This window comes from Tenrec ecaudatus, chromosome 3 (assembly GCF_050624435.1).
Source record: "Tenrec ecaudatus isolate mTenEca1 chromosome 3, mTenEca1.hap1, whole genome shotgun sequence".
Lineage (NCBI taxonomy): Eukaryota > Metazoa > Chordata > Mammalia > Afrosoricida > Tenrecidae > Tenrec > Tenrec ecaudatus.
The window spans coordinates 25676700-25692169 of NC_134532.1; the positions used below are offsets into that span (position 1 = coordinate 25676700).

The window sequence follows — 15470 nt, forward strand, 5'->3', positions numbered from 1 at the left end:
ACTGATGTTCACCCAAAAACTGAAGTTTGGGGGCTTGAACACACTGAGCCATGGATGCTCCAGCTAGTATTGGACCCATGGGCTTCAGTTGAGCTGGGCTGGGTTCTCTTGATAAAAGTTTACTTCTTGATATGAAGCACTTTGTTATGCACATGTCAGTGTCTATAGTTGTATTTTTCTAGACAACCCAGCCTAACACGGGTCCCCATCACATTGGTGTCCTATGAGGGCGAAAAGGTGTATCTGACAAGCTGCTCTTGGAGAAAGGCACATCACCAGGAAGTCTGAAAAGATGATCAACAATTCCCTGACACCGAGTCAATCCTATGTTCCTCCAGGGCTGTGGATTTGGGGTGGGTGTAAATCTATATATAATAAAAGTATCCTTTTAAGCTTGTTAAAAACACAGAGCACTTCCAAGGCACAACACACACATATTCTCTGCACAAAACGTTAACACTCACATTTATAACATGTAAAGAACTTAGTAGACTCATGGTCACACTTGATGTAAGAAGTTAGTATAACACTAAGAGCTTTATATTTATGGGGGAAGCATGACATGCACACTGCTGAGAGGAAATTATATACTCATTTATGTAACAATTATTCCCATTACTCAGCCGACATATTCCAGTAGCATCAATAACTATGCCACACACACATATATATTCCTTTTTAATGAAAATATTCACAGTTACTGAGGCCAGGTTTCTAAAAAATTCCATCATCATATGTCTATGGAGTTTCCTCTGAAAAGGACCCAGCAATGCCCATTCTTGCTAGGAGAAATCCATAGCTACCTCTTCAACAGACACAGTGCCCTACAACATCTCATATATTCTGGTTCGGCAAGGTACCATGCATTCCACTATGTGAACAGATGAAGATGACAGTGCTGGGAAACAGAGACTTCACATGGGGATTAGACACAGGGGTCTTGTTCTACTAAGGTTTACCATCAGGGTCTAGCTACCAGCCTCATCCCCTCACCCACTAGACCAGCGGTTCTCTGGCTGTGGGTTGAGACCCCTTTGGTGGCCAAACGACCCTTTCATAGGGGTCGCCCAATTCCTAAGAGTAGCAAAATTACAGTAATGAAGTAGTAATGAAAATAATTTTTTGGTTGGGGGGTGAGCACACATGAGAACTGTATGAAAGGGTCGCAGCATTAGGAAGGTTGAGAACCACTGCATTACGCATAATTCCTCACTAATTACATGCTATCCCAACAACTGCATTCTTCTAGCATAATGAGTTTATCTCTGTACAGTTTGTCGGTGACCAACTGCAACCTTAGTCTTCTCTATGTGGTTCAGGATAGAGAACATTCATAACACATAACATAAATCAGAAAAATGATCAAAAATAAGAGCCTCAATTCCACATTCACATCCTCTCTTCTATTGGAAGGAGGATAGAAATTCACCTCCTTGCAAAGGACCAACCAGAATATTTATCAAAACATGAAGCACAGGGTGAAAGGAACATAACAACTAGGAAACACTGCAGAACTTGTATTTTTCCCTTTAGACCCTCCTTAGCCATTGGAGAGCTGCAGGTATGAACTAGCAAAGTAGCAACCAAAAGCCGTGGATTCACAGTATCCTCTTGGAAAATTCTACGTGATCAAGAGCTAGCATATTACCTACCGAAAGAGATGATTATTTGGGGAATCATGAAATTTTCTAAAGTGTTTCTGTGTTACTCGCCTACTTTTCAGTCACTCTACTGTTGCCCTCTTGCGTATGTTGTACTTTTGTGGAGATAGGCCAAGCTATTGAAAAGGGAAACAGGGCAATTGGGAAAGGTAACAATAGAATATAGATATTCTTAAAATCTTCCCACTCTGAGACACAAAGCCACTGTCATGTAATTATTATGGACTGCCCCCCTCAAAAAATACTGAATACACACATCAATACACACTAAGCTCATAGAATATACTGACAAACAAAGCACAATATGTGCTGTATCATAATAGGATGTCCTTTTTGCTGATTGGGAAAATGTACTTAGGTTCCAATTTTCTTATAAGTTGACTGAACTTCAGTGCATTTGACTGTTAAACTGTGTTAGGATTCTAGGACTTACACACCAGGCTTTGAGATGGGCCACTGTAAGATTTTTTCACATTTGCAGATCATGGAAAGCAGACTAGCTGAACATGATGACCACTAGCATTCTCTTAGCTGTGGGACTGGCCTCTATGACTTGTCAGACTTTTGTTCCCACATTTTGTCAGGAGAGACAAGTCCCTGGAGAAGGATATCTGTGGGGGGAAAGGCCAACCATTCACAACTAATCACAGGTTCAGTCAGTAAGTGCATTTTATGGTTAAGACACATAAAGATTATAATAAAGTCATAGAGAGCATGAGAGGTAAGAGATTGAAATAATGGCATTAGACACATTTCATAGTAGCATACTCACCTCATGGATGGTCATGATATTACCAGCCAGGTCCACATACAGCGTGGACCGAGGACAGGAGAGCAAGGTGAAGCGCATCAATGTATCGGTCCCAACACGTAGCTAACAGAGGCTTATATCTACTTAGGGGGCATGATTGGAGGTAACCACACACATCACAGGAAGGGGCTGAACTATAGGCACTACAAGCAATAGGAGGAGGGATATACAATGGGTATAGGTGTAACAGGAAGGGGATGAGCTAGGGGTGAACACTTGATGGCAAGGGGAGGGACTAAGGGTATACATGTGACAAGAAGGGCAGCTTCCTAGACTCAATTTGGCAGCCTAACCTTGATCACCCTTCAGTGGGCTTTACCTCCCTGGGTTCTCCTTCAGAGAAACAATTTACTACTCTCCTTATCAGAAGAGACTGGGCCCTGCTTGTTGTAGGATAAACAGTTGTGTCTGCTTATTCTGAATGGCTGATAAACCTTAGGGAGAATATCCCCTGACCTACTTCTGTTGACCCCCAAGTGTAGTCATTTGACAGATGTAACAAGCACCTAAGTTTGGCATCTATTTGTGGGAGACAACTTGGGAGAAATCCTCTGTTTCCCCCAGACATTGTGCTTGGTAAGGGAGAGAGAGGTAAAGAAGAGAACGACCTTCCAACAAAATGGATTGACACAGGGGCTCAAACATGGGGGCATTTGTGAGGATGGTGCAGGAGAGGGCGGTGTATCATGCTGTTATATAGAGGGTTTTAGGGGATTGGAATGGACACAACGACACCTAACAACATAGAAGAGGCTGCACTTTGATGCTAATATTTCACGGCATCGCCAATTAGCTATGACACAAAGTCACATGAGCTCCCACAGTCACTTTACAATTCTGCTACAACAGTGTAACATAATGTCGATCCAAGAAGCCTTTCAAAATCTCTTCTACAGCAATGCATCAGGTGACATATTTTAAAGCCTTCCCAAGCCAAAATTTCATTCCTTTATGATGAACAAAAACAAAATGTAGTGCTGTCAAGTCGATTCTAACTGATTTTGACCTTCTAACAGGGAATGAAACTGCTCCTTAGTGTTTCCAAGGCTGTAAATCTTTATGAGCACAAGTAGTCTCACTGTCCTACCTTGATGGGCGTGGTATGCTGGAGCCACAGAGGGTCTGACCAGCAACCAATCGATTAAACCAGTGAACCACTAGGGTCTCTTTCACACAACATTTTCATGATAAAATATTGCATTTATTCAGAAACTACGATTCTGAAGCAATTTCCAAAGAAATTTCGACACATTGGCTCCTTTAGTCCTCTTGTCTCTTTTAAGCAGATGTTGCTTCCAATGGGATACAGCTGAGGAAAGTCACGAACCATTAAGTCCATGTTCTGTATTGCTCAAATGGTAAGTTGTTGAATCGAGTCAGCATGCAGGTCCATGTGTCTACCTACAACTAAGTGCCTGGCAACAACATTTCTGTTCATATGCCGATAGTCTGTATTCTGTCAGTCATCAGTTACAGAGATGATCTAGACATCTTCTGAATAGCACAAAGAGGAGACAAAGAAAACAATCTATTCAATTCAGGTAACTGGAACTCATTTTCCTGGAAAAGCCAGGACTCTCAGAAAATACTGCTTACCTCAGGCCCGTAGAGCTGGCTCTTGCATTTATTAGACTGATTGAAATAATATAACACCCAGGCAAAGCATGGAGGAAATCAAAAGAAAACAAGACCAATCTGCTCAGACAGGGCACACCATTCCAAAACCAACAGAGTTCCACCCTGGACACAGGAGGTGGCTATGAGTTAAAAATGACTCCACAGCAACTACTAAGAACAGAAGGACAAGGTCAAATGGTAACAACTTGTATGAGAAATGCAACAAAGGTGGAGCCTGAGCATTAACACATGCATATTTACATTTCGTGAGCTAGTGTAGGAGAAATAAAATGATCACTTTAGGAAACACTAGCCAGAGAAGCCTGGTATGATAAGGAAATTCTAACAACATGGGAAGGTTCTGTGATGAGTTGGAAAATGCTCAGTTAGATTTCCGTTTCTCAAACGTGCAGGCAAAGGAGTCAAAGAGCACCCAGGTCTTCATGGGCAGGAGAGGGAAGCTCCATGGTCAGCCACCAAATGAAAAGCTCATTAGCAATAAGCATTCATGGAAAATCCCACACGAGAAAAATAAATGGAGTATGAAGAAGCACTAGCAAGAAAGTCAAACAAAAGAGGCAATAGTTACAAGAAATGCAAAGAGGACTTTCAGGTTTATGACCAATATGTGAAGAGCCCAAAGTCACCATTTCAGTCTCAGATCAAAAAAGCTGACCATGTTGAAGTCAGAGTACGGAGGTCACAGGGCATGTTTTTCTTTCTGTTGTACATTAAAAAACAAACAAACAAAAAAAACAGTCATTGGGTCAATTCTGACTCAAAACATCCCTAAAGAGCAGAGTAGAACAGGCCCTGTGTGTTTCTGAAACCACAACGTTTTAAGGGAGTAGAAAGTCTCATCTTTCTACTGTGGAAAAGTTAGTGGCTTTGAATGGCTGAACATGTGGGCCCACTACATCAGCCCACTACATCACCAACTCAACACATAGCCCACTACCTCACCATGGGTGCACGGTGCTATTATAAATTAGAGAAAAATGGATGGCAACTAACATCAAAAAAGGCATTCTCTTCAAAGCCTCTAATTAATTAGTCTAGTTAGACTCCAGAGCAAACATCTGTCCTCAAAACAGAGGGGAGGTGAACATAGGTACTCTCTCAGCTGATTTCAATTGTGAAATCATTTTCTGTACCTGCCTATGGGGCCCTTTTGTTCGGTGGTGGTTTTAATCATCTGCCCTTAATAGTCTAATCAATTGAATTCATTGATAACAGTGATTTGAAGGATGTAATGGACTTACCTAAGGGATAGCCCAAAAGACTTTGGTCCAGGAGGAGAAAATACCAGACCACAAGGCATCAGGAGGGGGTGTACTTGTTATGTTTTAAGGATAGGCAAAGTCCAGGGTGACCAAATAAATTTTAATAAGGATAAAGTATGTCAGAAAAGTGTATCACTGACACTTCAATGAAGAAATACAAACAAGACTGAAATCAATGAAAAAGTAGCATGTTCCAAAACAACTCTCCTCCACAAATAATCAGTTCCCAAAACTGTGACCAAAATATTTTTTTTCGCACTTCACAAGAATCCACAAAAACGTAAATCTAATTGCATTTAGCCTCAAATAGCTAATAAGTGGTCAAGAACAAGGGTTGGCGTTGTCCACACATAACTACCTGCCACCACATCTGGTCCAACTCACAGCAGAGCTATCATACAGAGTAGAACTCCCTATAGCTCTCCCACTCCTGCACATCTTTACTGGAGCAGGCAGACTCATCTTCTCCTGCACATTTCTGGTGAGTATGAACAGCTGCCCTTTCAGACAGCAGCCCAATTTTTAACCCACTGTGACAAAAGCGGTCCTTTGTTCATATACCCCATATGCAATAAAGTATCATTACAGGAACACATAAAAGATCTACAGAAAAAGGAAAGCAGCCCCAGAAAGGCCCACCAATTTGTAAGGGAAGCTAATTCCTAACACATCAGGCAACACAGGGCTCTGACTGCAAGCACTCACACTTCAAGATGCAGGTCCTTAAATGGAGTCCCTGAGTAGTGAGAGCAACTGAGTGCTCAGCTACCAAACATAAGATTGGAGACTGAAGGCAACGTAGCAGTACCTTAGAAAAAATCAACCAACTTCTGAAGTTAGCCAATGAAAATCTTATGGAGTATAGTTTTACTCTGAAACCACATATGGTCACCATATAGAATCATATAGTAGGCAAAATGATTGATATTTACCAATTATCTAATTGCGATAGAAGGAGCTCATTGGTAGCCAATCATTCATGCCATATTCATGAATGCACAAGGGGCTTTCATAAAAGTCATGAAAAGGGAATAAAGATAATGGAATTTATCCATGAAACTTTTGAGGCCACTGCATAGCTGTTCCTAATAGATTATGCTAAACAGAATAATGTAATACATTTGTAATAATTCCTCAAATATTGTAAATCTTAAAAATCTTTAGGATACTTTATCGTCCATGAAAATTCAGGAAGAATATTAAGCTACTTCCATATAACATCTCTCTTGAGGATCTATTAAAGTTGATACTAATTTTATTATCTAGCTATGGTAAAGAGACCAGTTACATTATAATATATGTACGATTCACATACAAACTTCATAATTGAAAATTAACAGAGTGACTTTATTTTTCTGGGTCCTGCAAATTTTACAAATTCAACTGTGTGGTTTCTCATGTTATAGTTAGAAACTCAACCTCATTTTTTACTTTAGAGTTTTCCTTCTCTGAAAGATTTCCAACTTACATAGGTTCTGGCTTTCCTAAGTGTGTGTACATGCACGCATGTGTGCCTTGCTTCGTTTTTGATGTCCCTGAGCAATATAGATGGTTAACATGGATAGGTGTGTTCATGGAGAGATTGGAAGTTGGTGTCTCCTCAGAGTCTCCAGGGAAGAAAGCCTGAGTGATGCGCTTTGAGAAACCAGTCACTGAAACCCCTATGCAACATCCCTGTGCTCTGATACACCAGGAGTCTCCAGGAGTTGGTGTGGATTTGATGGCATCTGCTTGATTTGGTTCATTTCCAGGGGGAAAATGAATTCTGGCCTCATTTGCTACCCTCGAGGCTGGCAGTTCAACCCTACCAGCAGATCTAAGAGGAATATGAGGCTGATTGCTCCTGTATAGATCTCAGACACCTATAGAGGAACACTATGAGTCAAAATTGACTTAGTAGCAGTGAGTTAGTTTGGGGGGTTAGGGACAATGAATGTTTCTAGGTGGCATAAACAGATTGGACTGTTCCACTGAGGATTGATGAGGTAAACTCAGCCTGCATTATGGTGGAAGAACAGATCTGCCTCCACTATCATGATGTTCGAGAAATAATATGGAACTGTTCTGCTGTAATAACACATGATATAGGCATGAGATGGAACTAACTCCATGGCACCTAACCAAAGGGGAAATTGAACATGATGAGCGCATATCCTGCCTATGTATGCACATGGATATTGTGTTGAAAATATTACTAAATCAGAAACAAACACAATTCCCATTAAGAATCACCAAGTCTATAATGAACAACATGTCAGCGTGGCCTATCTAAATGAGTCCGTGAAGAAGCCCCACTGCTCCAGTGGTTAAAGGACTGGCAGCTCCATGAAATGAAAGCAGTTGTGTTCTATGAGGTGGCCGCCATCTGGTAACACACGATTATAGCCTAGAAACCCCAAGGAGGAGTTTAAGGTGCTATGGCATCACTCACAGAATCCACCATATCGCAGTGGACAAAACAAGCCTCTTATCAAGAACATGTGGATAAAAGACTAGAACATTCAAGCATTACCATGCAGTGGGGCACAGAGAAAATGGTATCTTATTGCAAATTAGATCCTATCTTACTATACATAAGCGTTATATATTTGGATGTGGCCTTGTATTAGAAATAATTATGACACAATTTTTTAAATGAAGACCTATTAGTAGGATGCATTTCTTGTACAGAAATGCAAACAAATTGAAGAAACAGCTAACTTATGAAAAGAATAAATCAAAAGGATAAAAATAATTTACATACTTAGAATTTGGTTACAAGAAACTGTTATATCCAGGTCTGAAGACTAATCAGGACCACACCAGAAAGGACCAAATGAAAAGCTTTACTGGAGCTGGCTGCCAGGAAACGGCTAGGGTTCAATACATCCGGGCCCCAAGCACACTACTTGAACTCTGGTTTATAAAGCAACAAACCCTGGGCAGGTGGGAATGCTTTTCGCCTCGGATCACAACGGTACACGCTGACTAAGGGGGATGGAGCAGCCAAGGAACTTCCTGCTGGTATCCAACATGGGCATAGGCACAGCCCACTAAAATTTTGAATCTGGTGGGTCTGGGGACCAATGTAGAAATAGCAAGCTTAAGCAATGGAAAAGTAGAGAGGCAAGTGTCATCAGGTTAGCAAATGAGACTCAAGGCCCTTCAGTCAAAGTATGCAGCCCCTATGATGTGGATGTATGCCCACCATTAATGATTTTAAACTCAGTCATGTGGGGAGAGGGATGGGGTGGGGGATGGGGACCAACTCAATTAAGCATAAGCAAGAAAATACAAAAGCTAAATTCAGCTGGTTAATTAATAAATACCAGGATATTTCAAAACGTTTTCTGTATCCACTAGGATAAATGATAAATGACCGATTTAAATTCTATGTCACTGTGAAAATAACTCAAATTTTTAAAAAAGTGCTGATCTTGAGGGCATGTGCCACTAAAATATACCAATTCTCACTCATAGTGACACTATAGGCTAGTGTAGAACTGCCCTGTGGATTTTAAAAACTGAAACACTACAGGTGAAGAAAATCTATTATTTCTCCAAATTAATACAGAGAAGGACCTGAAAATAAAAATAATTGCTGGATTCTGCAAATCAAAAGGATGATAAAGGAAACCAAAATTCCCTATTAAGAAAATTAGTGGATATTAAATCTGGGCCAGCAATACTCTAAGAGCCAAGAGGGATGGTAAAGGGGTGGTGGCAGGGGTAGAAGAGCGCAGTGTTAAAGAGAGATGAGCCATTAACACAACCAATCTTTGAGGTGAGGCTTATTAGGGGACACATCCCCCCGTGGGGCTCTTCACACTCCAAGTGGAAAGGTACAGCAGCAGCACACAAATCTCAGGAGCTCTATTAGAGACTAAATCTTAGCACCCTGAGAGGTGAAAACTGAGATGCAGAGCATAGATAGAATTTAGCCAGGAATGTGAAGTTAAGAAAGGCTTTATTTAAGCAGGGAAAGAAATTGCAGGCAGATTCCACAATCCAAGGAGCTAGGTCAAGAAAGTCGTGCCTGGCAGTGGGGCAGTGGGACTTGAATAGGGTCCCAGACAAGGAGTATGTGTTGATAAGGGGAAGGCTTTTAGCGCTACAGCTGCAAGGCCTTGAGTCAGGATGTGTCTGTGAATAAATCATGTTGGTTTTCTGCAGACCTGCTTCCCAGAATGCTGGGGGAAGAGGCTGTGTGGACCCTGCCAGAAGAGAGAAGCTCCTCGGAATGCTGGAGGCAGGGACTGCAAAGTCCAGGAGATCATCATTTTCTGAGAGGCTGGGGGAGGGGGCTGCATGGTCTGGACCCATCCCAAACACTAACTGGGGTCAGTTAGTAAAGGGCTATGGATGGCAGTGTAGACTAAGTCCCCATTGAATTCTTTCTGATCGTTAAGCAAACAGGTGGATTAAATTTGCCCGGGGACAGAGGAACTTGGAAAGTGGACACCATCTACCTTTCTCCAGCCAATCAGGGGGTTCTATAGTCATGAGCCATGCCTTAGCAGTTGAGCCCTGACTGCCTGGGTCAGAAGGACTTGGAACAATCTTGTAAAATGCTCTATCTGGGAATGAAGGTGGCTCAGTTACGGTCCTGTCCCTGCTTCTGTAGTCCCATTGATAATAATGCTGTACTGATGCTCCTCCAATCAGAAACGTGTGACCGTTTCCTCTGTTGCAATCTTATTTCATTAGATTCCCGACTTGACTGTTTCCCTGAACTGCACTATGATCTCCATCCAGTGACCGGTCTGCATCTTTGTATTCTCTTTGTCTCTTTTAAGACTTAATAAATGTTCTCCGTAAATTATATTTGAGATTGGAATTCCATTTTACAGTCTAAAACAGAGCACAAGCTAGTCTCCGATGGGCGGAAATGGTTGAGGGACATGCAGTCAAGATCAGAGTAAAAAGGAGATCCTCTTCAAATAGAGCTTAAAGAGGACAATTATGAAATCTATGAGACAAAGACAACGCAAAGACACAAACACATCATCTGGATGAGGTAAGCCACCACCAACAGGAGGTGGAAAAGGCTTCCCTGGTTCCCAATTCAGATGTGAAATGAAGATGGTGTGGGGGAGGGGCAGGGCAAAGGAAACTCAAAAAAGCATGATTGTGTATATATATATACACACACACATACCATAGTGAATGAAGGGGGAAGTGCAGAGTGGAGACCTGAGGCCCAAGTGTCGACCGCTGGAGATCCCCTCACAGAAGGGTTTAGGAGAGGAGACGGGTCAGTCAGGGTGCGACGTAGTACGATGAAGAACACAGCTTTCCCCCAGATCCCGGATGCTTCCTCCCCCCAACTACCATGATCCGAATTCTACCATGCAGGACTGGACAGGGCAGAGGCTGTACACTGGTGCATATGGGAGCTGGAGGCACAGGGAATCCAGGGTGGATGATACCTTCAGGACCAGGGGTGTGAGGGGCGAGGCTGGGAGAGTGGAGGGTGAGTGGGTTGGAAAGGGGGAACTGATTAAAAGGATCCACATGTGACCTCCTCCCTGGGAGATGGACGGCAGAGAAGAGGGGGAAGGGAGACTCCGGATAGGGCAAGATATGAGAAAATTACAATGTATAAATTATCAAGGGCTCATGAGGGAGAGGGGAGTGGGAAGGGAGGGGGAAAAAAAAAGAGGACCTGATGCAGAGGGCTTAAGTGGAGAGCAAATGCTTTGAGAGTGATTAGGGCAAAGAATGTGAGGATGTGCTTTATACAATTGATGTATGTATATGTGTGGATTGTGATAAGAGTTGTATGAGCCCCTAATAAAATGTAAAAAAAGAAAAGAAAAAAAATAGGGCAAAGAATGTACAGATGTGCTTTATACAATTGATGTATGTATATGCATGGATTGTGATAAGAGTTTTATGAGCCCCTAATAAAATGTTTAAAAAAAAAAATGCATGATTGGTGGCCAATCAGTCCATCACACTGACAGACATTCCATCCTTAGATAGAGAGCTTACAAGATGGGTCCAGGACCTTCTAACCAATGCGGTCAGAGCAACGCAGATAGCACATGGCTCCTGTCTAGGAGACCCCTCGATTTTCTCCAGTTCGGTCATCTCCATCAAGGACACACACACAGGCAAACCTCCAAGAGAGACTGCCCCTCCCTGGGCTGCCTGGGGAGGTGAAGGTCAGTCACACTCCAAAGCCCTCTTCTTGAGGGCCAGACTACCTACTACCTTCGTTCCTGGGCAGAAAGCATTCAGTGGAGGCTTACTCTATGTGGGGCTCTGCAATACACATGAGGACTTAATCTATGCGGGGATTTGGGGCTGTCACTGCTCTGGTGCCCTTTTGCAAAGCAGGGTGCTGAGAAGTTAAGCTCTAATACAGACCTCGGTCATCAGTGGGGTGGCCTGATGACTGCAAGGCTGCCTCTCCTTTCAGTAAAGGCCACTCTGGGGTCCCCATGCTCTCATGCCCGCGACCTGACATGGAAGGGAGCCACCCCAGGCAAGAACCCACCCCCACTCACGTCTTTCTGGGGTAGAGCTGAGGGTGCAGGAGGAGCTCTGAGCAAAAAAAGACGCCCGAGTATTCCCAGCCCCAAAGGCTGAGGCCTGTAGCCAGCTCAGAAAGGATTTAACAGGAATTGTCCCAGGGGTCGCAGTGAGCTGGAACACTGGCGGACAGGGTGCGGGAACTGTAATTTCCCCTGGAACCCAGACACGGTTGGGGACGCCAGGCCTGCGGGGATTCCGTGCCTGGGATCAGCCCAGAAACACAGAAACTCACTTACCCTTAGAAACTCATGGGTGCTCACAGGATCCTTCTCACTCAGAGGAAATGGAGTCAGCAGGAAACTGTTATCACCTGGGGAGGGGGTGGGGTGGTGTCTGTGCGAAGGGGCGGGGCCTGGAGATAATGAGGGCGGCCTGGAGGGAGGGGCCTGGAGGGAGGGGCCTGGAGGGAGGGGCCTGGAGGGAGGGGCCTGGAGGGAGGGGCCTGGAGGGAGGGGCCTGGAGGGAGGGGCCTGGAGGGAGGGGCCTGGAGGGAGGGGCCTGGAGGTGAGGCTCAGGGCTAAGGATCCATTCTTAGTTTCTTCTTAGTCTGGAAATCCTGCAGAAACCTGTGCCATTTGGGTGCTCCTGCTTGTATTTGAAACGCGTTTGCTTTTGAATCACAGCAACACACAAGCCCAGACAGAAAGACAAACTGTAAGAAAAGTGGTGGGTGGAAGGCATACTTTCCAAGTGGGAATTACCCCTGAGAGACACTCCAGCACCTAGGGCCACAGAGACACCCACTTCACTTGACAGGATCTGATGCCATCTGCTGCACTTGACCACCTCAATTCTGGCGTCCACCTGAACGCCTCTCAACCACCCAACTCAAAGAACAGGCCTAAGCCCTGTAGAATCAAGAGGCACAACGGGGAGACCCTTCTCAACCTGCTTCATCCTCAGACACGGATTTCAGGTCCTGCTCCCTGTGCTACAACACGCACCCGAGACTCCTGTCCCTTGATGCATGCCCAGTGAGCATCAAGATGGGAATTCCTGAAAATGCCACAGTTGTCCAGTTGTCATCTCCTCTTCCTCTCCTTCTCCTCCCCTGCTCTCTCTGTCCTCACTGCTAAAGATCTATTTCCCCATAATCTGTGGGTTCTGTGTGACTCTTTCGATGAAACTTTCTGTGGGAATAAGTGTCTTATTTTCAGCAAGTTCCAGTCAACAAATTGTCCTTCACGGACTGTGTTTCCTTTAATACATTTCATATGTTGAGGTCTCTCCTAGCTACTTCTGTGTCATTGAGTGTTTTTATCAGGAATGGGTGTTAGATATTGTCAAATGCCTTTTCTGCACCTATTAATATGATCGTATGGTTCTTATCCTTAGTCTGTTTATGTAGTTGGTTACATAATAGTTTTTCTAATACTGAATCATATTTGCGTCCCTGGTAATAATCCCACTGAGTCAAGTTGAAATATGAACTCAAAGTCAAGGACAGGTGCTCTCAAACTCAATCCATCCCATTTCCACAAATGTAGATATACACTGCTCTGATATATGATCTAATCACTCTTCTAATCCAATAAAATTGTGTTATCATGAAATATGTTTCTTTAGTATTAAAACACCAGTATAATATATCCTGTTGTGGTGTATTTTATAAATAATTTTACCCTATGTACTCTGTAGTCTTAAAATTTTCCTTTATAGTTTCTCAGGCATTAAAGTAATAAATAAATAAAGTTTCTCATACCAATCTACTACCCTTGTTCAATTTTGTCCTTGATTATTGCTTCATCTTGCAGGTATATATATTAAAATCATGATTATATATTTTCAATAATTATTCTGGAATGATTATTACTTTACTGCTTATTTAAAGAAGAAGCACTCTAACATTTCAGTACTTATACAAGGGAGGTGGTCGTTAGGGGTCACTCAGTGAGTTCCAAATCATAGTGACCCCGTGTACCACATGGAGAAACACTGTCCTGTCCTGGATCAGCCTCAGATTGTTCTTATATTTGAGCCCGTTGTTTTAGCCTTTGTCAATCTAAAAAGTTTTCCTCTTGTTTGTTTCCCCTCTACCAAGCACCACGGTTGCAGTGATTTATCTCTTGTATTTGCCTCTGGTTTGCAAATACACAAACACTCTAAGGTTTTACTTATATGGCATAAGAGAATGCATTTAAAAGAACAATAAAGTCAGAGCTGTCATGTGAATTCTGACTCATAGAACCATAGGGAGCAGAGTAAAAGCTCCTTAGGCTTTTGTTTTTTACATTTTATAAACCATAATGTTTCATCTTTACCACAGCAGGTAGTGTCCTTATAAATATAGTCCAAAACCAAGCAGGTGCTGTAGTGGTTAATTTTCGTGGTCCTCACACGTGGGTAAGCTCCAAACGGAAGTTAAATTGTACTTGAGTATCCAAGAGATGAAGAAAATATTCCTTTTATTTTGCATAAAATTAAAATTGTGTTGTATGGTATGAGTTGGGGGGTGCCAGCCCCCCACAAGTAATCACGGGTTCAGTAAGCACAATTGCATGGTTGAGATATATAAGTAGTATATTAAAGTCATCAAGAACATGAGAGCTAGAAGAGAGAGTCAAATAATGGAGTCAGACATACATTTCATGGTAGCATTGCTCACCTCAGTGCCTCTTGGTGATCCACATGGAGAGAGGGGGAAGGGAAGGAAGACAGAAGGACTAGGGGAAAGGGAGTGAGGATGGGAGAGAAGAGAAGAGCAGAGAGAAAGAGAGAGAGACAGAGAGAGAGATCACTGCTAATCCAGGCCTATATACCTTTTGGGGGCATGCAAGCCCACTGATTACAGGTAAAGACATACGTCACAGGAAGAATTTGCCCTATAGGTTATACAGCAGTGAGAAGGGGTGGTCTAGGGACATACACCCAACAGGAAGAGACAGGAAGAGAGGGATTGGGGTATACATGTGACAAGATGGGCAGATCCTAGATTTTGGATGATCTGTTCTCTGGATCTCCATAGGAACCATTATCAGTAGGGTGTGAACTCCACCTACAGGAACCAAATAGGTGACTGCAGGTGTCCATTGTCTTCAACAGCAGGGAGCTGGGCCTACTGGTTGGTGACTGACTTTCTTCAGGGAGGATGTCTGTAAGCATCTGACCTCCCCCCACAGTGTTGATATGGTAGAAGTATATTGTTAATTGTCTTACGTGAGGATTGTAAAACAAGGATTGTAAGAGACCCACTATTAAAGTGACTGAGGAATCACCTTTTATGTTATAAATACTCAGTGTCACATATGTAGGTTGATGCCTTTAGCTGTCAGTCCTGTCTATGAGGTATGACTTTGATCACACATCTAATATTAATCTGAACCATTTGTCAGGTTCAGAGTCTTTCTTTTCCCATTAAGACCTTTACATTGCCCGACGTGGATACTCCCCGGAGGTCACTCTCCCCGGGCTCTGTCCAGGTGGCATGGAGGAGCACAGGGCTCAATGCCCGGTGATGTGCAGTCCTTTTCGACAACGTTGGAGATCAATCCTGGTCTTGAGCCTGCACCTGCATATTCCTACAGCTTCTGAGAGTCCTGTGGACAATGACTGAGGAGACAAACCATGCAGGAAGCAGCC

General features: G+C 43.1%; 1 non-coding gene across 1 annotated transcript; it reads left to right on the forward strand.

Annotated features, from left to right (window-relative positions):
- Window positions 1-15263: 15263 nt before the first annotated feature.
- LOC142444040 (small nucleolar RNA SNORA73 family) lies at window positions 15264-15470 on the forward strand. The gene has a single exon (XR_012783723.1). It is a non-coding gene; the product is annotated as a small nucleolar RNA SNORA73 family (small nucleolar RNA).